Source organism: Anas acuta, chromosome 2 (genome assembly GCF_963932015.1).
Source record: "Anas acuta chromosome 2, bAnaAcu1.1, whole genome shotgun sequence".
NCBI classification, from domain to species: domain Eukaryota; kingdom Metazoa; phylum Chordata; class Aves; order Anseriformes; family Anatidae; genus Anas; species Anas acuta.
The window spans coordinates 12,862,510-12,871,085 of NC_088980.1; the positions used below are offsets into that span (position 1 = coordinate 12,862,510).

Here is an 8,576-nt window from a genome sequence, read left to right on the forward strand (position 1 = left end):
TGTATCCCTGCCTATGGCAGGGGCTTGGAGTTAGCCGATCTTTAAGGTCCCTTCCAACACAATCATAGAATCATAGAATATCCTGAGTTGGAAGGGACCCTTAAGGATCATCAAGTCCAACTCTTGACACCGCACAGGTCTACCCAAGTTCAGACCATGTGACTAAGTGCACAGTCCAATCTCTTCTTAAATTCAGTCAGGCTCGGTGCAGTGACCACTTCCCTGGGGAGCCTGTTCCAGTGTGCAACCACTCTCTCTGTGAAGAACCCCTTCCTGATGTCCAGCCTAAACTTCCCCTGCCTCAGCTTAACTCCGTTCCCGCGGGTCCTGTCGCTGGTGTTAATGGAGAAAAGGTCTCCTGCCTCTCGACACCCCCTTACGAGGAAGTTGTAGACTGCGATGAGGTCTCCCCTCAGCCTCCTCTTCTCCAGGCTGAACAGGCCCAGTGCCCTCAGCCGTTCCTCATACGTCTTCCCCTCCAGGCCTTTCACCATCTTCGTAGCCCTCCTCTGGACACTCTCCAACAGTTTCATGTCCTTTTTATACTGTGGTGCTGTGTTGGGTCTGTCTGAGCTGGAGTCACCTTTTCCTTGCAGCAGCCCGCACAGTGCTGTGCTCTGCACTCGTAGCTGGAACAGCACTGATATCACTCCGGTGTTGTGCCTATTGCTGCGTAGTGCTGGCACAGCATCAGGACTCCTAAGCCCCCAAGAGCCAGCAGGCTGGGGGTGGGCAAGTGATGGGGAGGGGACATTGCCGGGGCAGCTGACCTAAACCAACCAAAGGGATATTCCATAACACCTGATGTCACACTCAGCAATAAAAGGGGGGGCTCTCGTGGGGGAGGGGGCTGTTCCTCCTGAACAACCACTACGCGTTCGAGGCCCTGCTTCCCAGGACGTGGCCGAACACCGCTCGCTGATGGGAAGTAGAGAATAATTTTTTCTCTCTCTCTGTGCTTCCGCGCAGACTGATTGTTTCTTTTGTATCTGTTTCCCCTTCCCATTCCCTTTCCCTTTAATTAAACCTTTCTCATCTCAAACCTCGAGTTCTCTGTGTTGTATTTTCTCCCCCTCCTTCTGAGGAGAGGGGGAGTGAGAGAGCGGTTGTGGTGGAGCTTGGCTGCCCACCTGAGTAAAACCACCACAGGTGCCCAGAACTGCACACAGTACTCGAGGTGAGGCCTCACCAGCGCAGAGTAGAGCGGGACAATCACCTCCCTTGACCTACTAGCGATGCCGTGCTTGATGCACCCCAGGACACGGTTGGCCCTCCTGGCTGCCAGGGCACACTGCCGGCTCATATTCAACTTGCTGTCTACCACGACCCCCAGATCCCTCTCTTCTAGGCTGCTCTCCAGCGTCTCATCGCCCAGTCTGTACGTGCAGCCAGGGTTTCCCCGTCCCAGGTGCAGGACCCAGCACTTGCTCTTATTGAACTTTATGCGGTTGGTGATCGCCCAGCCCTCCAACCTATCCAGATCCCTCTACAAGGCCTTTCCACCCTCATTTGAGTCCACAACTCCTCCAAGTTTGGTATCATCAGCAAACTTGCTCAAAATACCTTCTATTCCTACATCCAGATCGTTTATAAAAATATTGAAAAGTACCGGCCCTAAAATGGAGCCTTGAGGGACCCCACTGGTGACCGCCTGCCAGCCTGACGCAGCCCCATTTACCATAACCCTTTGGGCCCTGCCCATTAGCCAATTGCTCACCCATCGTATGATGTTTTTATTTAGCCTATGATCTTTTAATCCCAGATGGTGGAGTATTCCCACAATTTCTATGGGACCCTTTTCAAACTAGATAGAAGTTCATAATCCTCCTCAGATGATGGCATAATGTCATTGTGGTAGCAACTTCCTCATTACCAGGAAATTTCTTCAGGGAGATGGTTGCTTTGAATTTGTGCCATGTCTATGCAAGCATGCTAAATCCATCTACTTTGTTCAAAGGGCGAGTATTTAAAATAAGATGCATTTATCCTGTTGGTCATCATCACAACCTTCTTTATTAATTAGTTTTTCCAACAGAACTTTTTTTCTTGTTCAGATTAAAAAGGTGCCATTTTAAAGGCAACAAACCCTGTTAAACTACGATGCTCTTCAGCATCTCCTGGTAATTCTCATGATTTTCCTGCTTTTGTCTACAGCAATGCTGTAAAGACTATAAACAAAAGCAGGGTGTTCAGATAAAGTCAGAGTTACCACATGTAAACTGAAAATAAAAATTCAGAGCTCAGTATACTCCAGGTGAAATAAGGATTATTTCTTTCCTAAATTCCATGAGTACTACATGCTACTGGACGAGTACTCTATTGGTTAGTTATTATTACGTAGTGCAAGAAATACTAAACATGTACCTAGTCAAAAGTAAATTAGGTGCAGATAGCCCAAAACAAGGAAAAATGAATTAGACAACTCTGCAAAATATTTTGAAAAGTTACAGACCAAGACAAACCAACAGCAGAGTAAACAACAATATGGGTTTACAAAGAACTGACCTGATAGCTTTCTAACAGGCACCAGCATAAGGAGAGCTTGTCACCACTGTGCCTTATGCTAACACTGGAAACCCTCTGATATTTAGCCAAACAACTCCCTTACCTGGCACAGAACTCTTTTTAAGGAGCGAAAAGTTGGGTGAGGGAGAAGCACCTTTCTGAGTTTAATGAACCGAGTCAGATAGCCTTTCAGACAGATGTATCAGAGCTGAAGCAAGCAACAAGAACTTGTAACTGCAAAAGGAAAACAAAGCAGGATGACGCTAGTCAGTAGCCACAAACTTGAGATAAAATAACTGATTTCATAGAAGAAAAAAAAAAAAAAGGCAGAATAGATCTAATCTTGCTGAGTATAACACTTGATATGCAAAATAAGTTCAAGGAAAAATGACACCAGAGCTACCAGGCAGATAACAAACAGGCAAGTGAGAATACAGCAAATGTTGCGATTTAGCTCGCTGGGCTGGTTTCAAGAACATAGGTAGGTGAAAGGAATATCTTTTCAACACTGCATGCTCTTCAGCACTGTAGCTCTTCAGGCTGTTCTTGTAATGGTGGTTGTTACTTTGCTTCAAGCATGTCTCCAGGTAACAAGGGAGGAGCTGCTCATAAATACAACTAGCAAACCAGGAAGATGTTCAGCATTTCTCTTGACCAGGACAATGTTTCTGCAGCTGGTCCAGGAGGTAGGGGAAAAAAAGAAAGTGGTCTGTCTGGGAGTCCCTGAGAAAGCCTATTTCTTTTCAAATGTATATGCTAAAGCAAAGGCCTGGACTGGGTAGCTTACTTTTTGTTTGTTTGTTTCTTTTTGAGTGTTGTAAAATGTCTATGCGTATCTCTGAAATATCTAGATAAACCAAGTTGAGCCTTTTACCTGAAGAAAACTCACCCTCAAGTTTGGAGTACACTACCATACCCGTTTTATTGATTTATTTTTAATTTAATATACCTGCCTATTTTGCAACATGTGATGTTTAATGCATACAATAACAAAAATTTCTGAACAGAGAGTAAGAAAAGTCAAAAAAAGAATTCAGTGAGACTGAGGCCTTTCTCCAAGAAAATTGAATAATATAATCAGGTTTCATAACAGAAAGTCAACTATGACTGTGAGCAAAGTTCTTCCATAACATGATATTTGTTAGCTCATATGGTTCTTGACTGCAGAGAGGAATTCCCTTCTCAGATGATCATCCAGGACTAGAAAGAGATATCAGTGAGACTTTTTACATTGCCCTGTTGATGTTGTACTTGGCACCAGTAACATTACTTCAAAGCAAAGTTCATTTCCTCCTGAGAGCACAAACACATGCCCTACCATGAGTTCAAATGCATTTCAGCCAGTGCTCCTCAGGACATGGAGACCAAGGCTTTAGGGAGGCCCTTTGCCTTTGTTCAGAAGACACAGTCAGAGCACACACATGCATCCAGAATTTCTTCTCTTGAAGAATTAGGAATCTCCATGTACAGTTCAAGAGCTGAGAAGCAACCCAGTAGGTTGGAAGTGACACTGCACAGTGGATAAAAGAGTCAGAAGAAAGTGCTCAGTAACGTTTGCACTGTAGTACAACACAGAACAACAGGTTAAAGATGCCAAATAATTTTGTTTCAAAATAGGTAGCGTATGAATGCTGCACTGAACTTCAGGGCAAAGAAACCGCTTTAGTAAACACATCAGTGAAACCTGTACTTTCTATGTACCTTATGTTAGGAACATAACTGTATCTCCTTGTCAAGAAGAGACCTGAAGGCAACAGAAAAACAAGGAGAAACATGAAAACGTGGAGATAAACATCAAGGTGATATATGATTACTTGGTTTAAAGGCTAAATCTTTAACTAGAGTTGAGTCAGCAAAGCTCTAGTAAACTAGCCTAAAGAATTTAGCCTTCTGGTTCTCAAAATAAAAGATTGCAATATGAAGCCACAGTGTTGTCATAGGCCTGGAAAAAAATTAAATCTGTTGTTGGACTTGGGCCACAGAGTATTATCATAAGCCTAGCAGCACTGTTGGCAAGAAGGTCTAAGGCCTGGAAAGAAAGACCAGCCGAAGAAATATTTAAAAGCCTGTCTACTCACCACACCAAGACTTCATGTTACTACGAACTGATCTCAAACAAGCTACAATGTTTAAGCTGCAAATTGCATTGGATCAAGCTGTTCTGCAGCCTGGTACAAAAGTAAAACTAGACTTTGAATGTTGGCCCAACACATTTTCACAGACTTAAATATTTTAGGACATAATAAGGTAGAAGCTTCAGTTACAGATCTTTTAGTTAAAGATTTTTCTCATCAATACTTCAGGTGCCAGCACTAACATAGACTGCTCCATGTTCAGCCAGCATGCTATAGGATTTTTTACCAAGTTAATTTCTATTTGCTTCCAAAGTAAACCAAGAACTCAGATAAAAAAAATAAATAAATAAATCAGAACTTGCAATTGTTAAATGGGATTTAAAAAGATCTTAGTCATGACTAACAGTGCTTTCCAAGTTATTTCTAGGTTCAGGCTTCAGTCCTGACTTTCACTCAGGAAAAAAGAGTTGTCACGCAGAGTAGTGTAATTTGAATCATAAGTTCCTTGTACAATCCTGTTCAAGGAGATCGCACATTTTCATAGGTGAAGGTATATCTTTAAATGCAATAAAAATCTTTGACTAGGCAAGTATCATACATATTCAGAAGCCTCAGCTTAAACATTACATGTAATTGACGTTGCAAAAATCTGTTTCGACTGGCATGACATCAGAGATTGTCAGGTTGGGAAATTAAGGGGATGAGCTTCATACTTGCCAACTTGTACTGTTCAACTATGTTGAAAATTTGTCTTAACAAATCCCAGTAACACCACTCCTCCAATTCCATCATAATCTCTAGTAAAAGAAAGACTGATGGTTCACATCTGTCTACTATCTAAGAACAGGCAGCTATTGCTTAAGCTTTTCTCATTGTTTATAAGCCTGTTTCTTGCATTCTTCTTCAAAGGCATCAGCTGGGGCACAAGATCACGGGAACAGGCATACTGCTAGTTGAAATAATTGTATGATCTCCAACCCTTTTCCACCAAGGGGGAGAAAATTATGGGAACTTAAGAGGTTCTTTAAGAAGAACTTCACAGCTTTGTGATATTCCTCATCAGTGTTTTATATATTTCTGATGAAGGTAGCAACAGAGAAGTTCCATTAAATTAGTGAAACCTCAGAGAAGCTGAGCAGAGCTGGCTCTCATTTCCTGTAGTTTCCATGAGGAGCTTCTGTGATATCAGGACTGAGGTTGAAGATGCATATACCAAGCCCAAAACACTACATGTCAAAACCAAACTCTACCACTGTCTCTCATACCCTGTTATCTAGGCTCCACAGTCCACAAGTATAACCAGTTTAACCAGAAATAAAAGCTTTTGTTTTTACCGTTAAACAATATTTGCAGAAATGACTGAAGTGTTTAGGATCTGGCACCCTGCTCCTCAACTTACTTCCACAAGGAGCATAACCATGGCCTTCTCTTCATTTCTGTCTCCCACTAACATCTTGGCTCTGCATTCTTCCCATCCCAGTCTACTAACTCATCTGTCCCTTTTCCCTGCTTGACACAGCTCTGCCAGTCCCTCACTGAGGTGCAGAGAGCTGAACAGTTTTTTCTCTGACCCACCTGCTGCCCAGGGAAGCAGAGGGCAGGCAGAGGTGTGCCCCTATCACAGTGAGAAGCAGAGTACCTCAGGGGAGATGTTCTACTACCCTCTGAGATCTACCCCCAAAGGGCTAGGAGAAAAAGACACGTAAGTTAGTTTAACTGAGGGATATGGGAGGTTATGCATAGATTTAAGTATATATATATACTTAATATATATTATTAAGTATATTATTAAATATATTATATTATAATATATTATACTTAAACCAATGCTTTCTAATATATATATTAGAAATATATAATACATATATTAGAAATATACAATACATATATATATATTAGAAAGCATTGGTTTGATAACATTTGACTTCTGCTATGCAGTAAACCAATGCTTTCTAATATATATATATGTATTATATATTTCTAATATATATGTATTATATATTTCTAATATATATATATATATATATATATATATTAGAAAGCATTGGTTTACTGCATAGCAGAAGCCAAATGTTATCACTTCTTACATCAATATCCATGTAACCATTCTATACATCCTCAAAACTTAAACAGTATTCCTCATGCTATGGACATGGCTTACATACAAAAACAATTGCATATCAGTGCTTTAGAGTGAGTTTTTTCTGCAGAATTTGGCTAATACAGCCTGACCAGAAATGGTAGGAGGACAGAAAGTGTTCAAACCAGAAAACATTAAGCGGATGCCTGTTTGCAGTTTCTGCAATAAAGTTTCAGGTCCACAGGAGGTCCACTTACAGTGGCTTGAACTCTCAATTCCAAAATGAGCAGAAGAGGACTTAGTCACTTTGCCTTGCAGCCTGATCATGCAGTCACACTTGCAGCACCGGGTTACTAAGCAGGATGAATAGGGACAAGCAAATAATTTATTGGAGATCATTTCAGCCACTGAACTGAGACACAAGTAAGTAACCCTTGAAAATAATATTGATTTTTCAATACACCAGCTACAACAGATGAAAGAAGCCTAGCTACATTTAAGTTTGTGTTAAGTAATGTACTCTCTATATAATTATAGAATACTTGCTTGTAGTTATAATATTACTCAAAATGCTTCTTTTAAGCATCTCCAGATCACTCAGGACAAATTGAAGTTTTTCTTGAAAGCTGCCAGAAGTCAGACTTTGGCTTTTACATTACTTTAAAACAACTCTTTTAACATCAAAAGGTATAAGGTACAGTTCCCTAGGTTACATAATAAGGATTCAAAGCTACCTACAGTAATTTCTGCATCTACAACATCATGCAGCTAAGCTTAGATGCAGCATAGCAGCATGAGACACAAGCATCACTAAGTAGGAGCACCAGACTTGAGAATTTCATTGTTCAAGTGTTTATGAACATGGGCGAGAAATAAATAATAATAATAATGAAAAATCTCCACAAACACAAAACGTGTTACTCCTTCTATCACAGAGTTAGGCATATCTCCAGACTACCATTACTACTTTATCTAATAACCATTTGAATTGGCCAAATTTCCACAAAATCAACCAAGATTTCCAGGCAATCTAAAAGGAGTAAGCAAAAACCCGAATGTTTCTTTAACTGTAAGAATCAACTCAAAGGAGAATAGATAGCATTCTTTGCACCAGAGGCACCACCTTTGCACAAGGCTATCTAGAATCTTCCATCACTTCCCATCATCTTAACATGATGATGTCAGCTGTTATTTAAGTCTTTCACCTGGGTCTTATCTCTGACAACTAATTCTTTACACCTGCATGCTGTTTCCCATGTTATTAAGAGACTACGTTGTTTCTCATTGACTACTTACTCAACAAGGGTAAAAGCATTAGAATGTGGCTAAAAGCAAACACAGACTCACTGACTGAGTACTTACTACTCATCTTATTTCCTTATTGTAATGATTTCTGTTACATATTCATGAAAAATTAGGAAGCAATAGCACAAGCAGTTGTATACAGCCAGTACATAAAGATGCCAAATGATGCAAATCTTTACTGAAGGAGAAAAAAAAAACCAAAACAAAAACAAAAACAAAAAAACAAAAACACGGCAACAAAGACATCTGAAAAATCTTTGTCCTGGTTGGCACGCTATCAGTGCCAAATTTCAAAGCATGAAGAATTGCTTAAATTCCCAGCTGTTATAGCAGAAAAGCATATGAGACAAGCAGAAGATTAATAAAAGTTAGAATAAAAGAACATAAAAGAGAAAATGCAAAGTCAGAATGTGGTATGTGCCAATAAGAACAGAATTAGAGTAATAATTTGGAAAGGTTATAGGCCAGAGATAAAAGCCCGATAAATTCCCAGAAAACTAGATTACTGAGAAAGCTATTTGAAATTAAAAAGAAACATAAATCAAAACTGGGAGATGAATGACATTTGGATAATATTATTGGACGGATTAAATTAACTTTTATTTAGTAGA

General features: G+C 40.3%; 1 long non-coding RNA gene across 1 annotated transcript; it reads right to left on the bottom strand.

The window, feature by feature from the left end:
• Nucleotides 1-3,424: 3,424 nt before the first annotated feature.
• On the bottom strand, nucleotides 3,425-7,838 carry LOC137851654 (uncharacterized). Its single transcript, XR_011093326.1, has 4 exons — nucleotides 7,784-7,838; nucleotides 6,918-7,013; nucleotides 4,207-4,249; nucleotides 3,425-4,015 (listed from the first exon to the last, which is right to left on the bottom strand). It is a non-coding gene; the product is annotated as an uncharacterized lncRNA (long non-coding RNA).
• Between the last annotated feature and the right edge of the window lie 738 nt (nucleotides 7,839-8,576).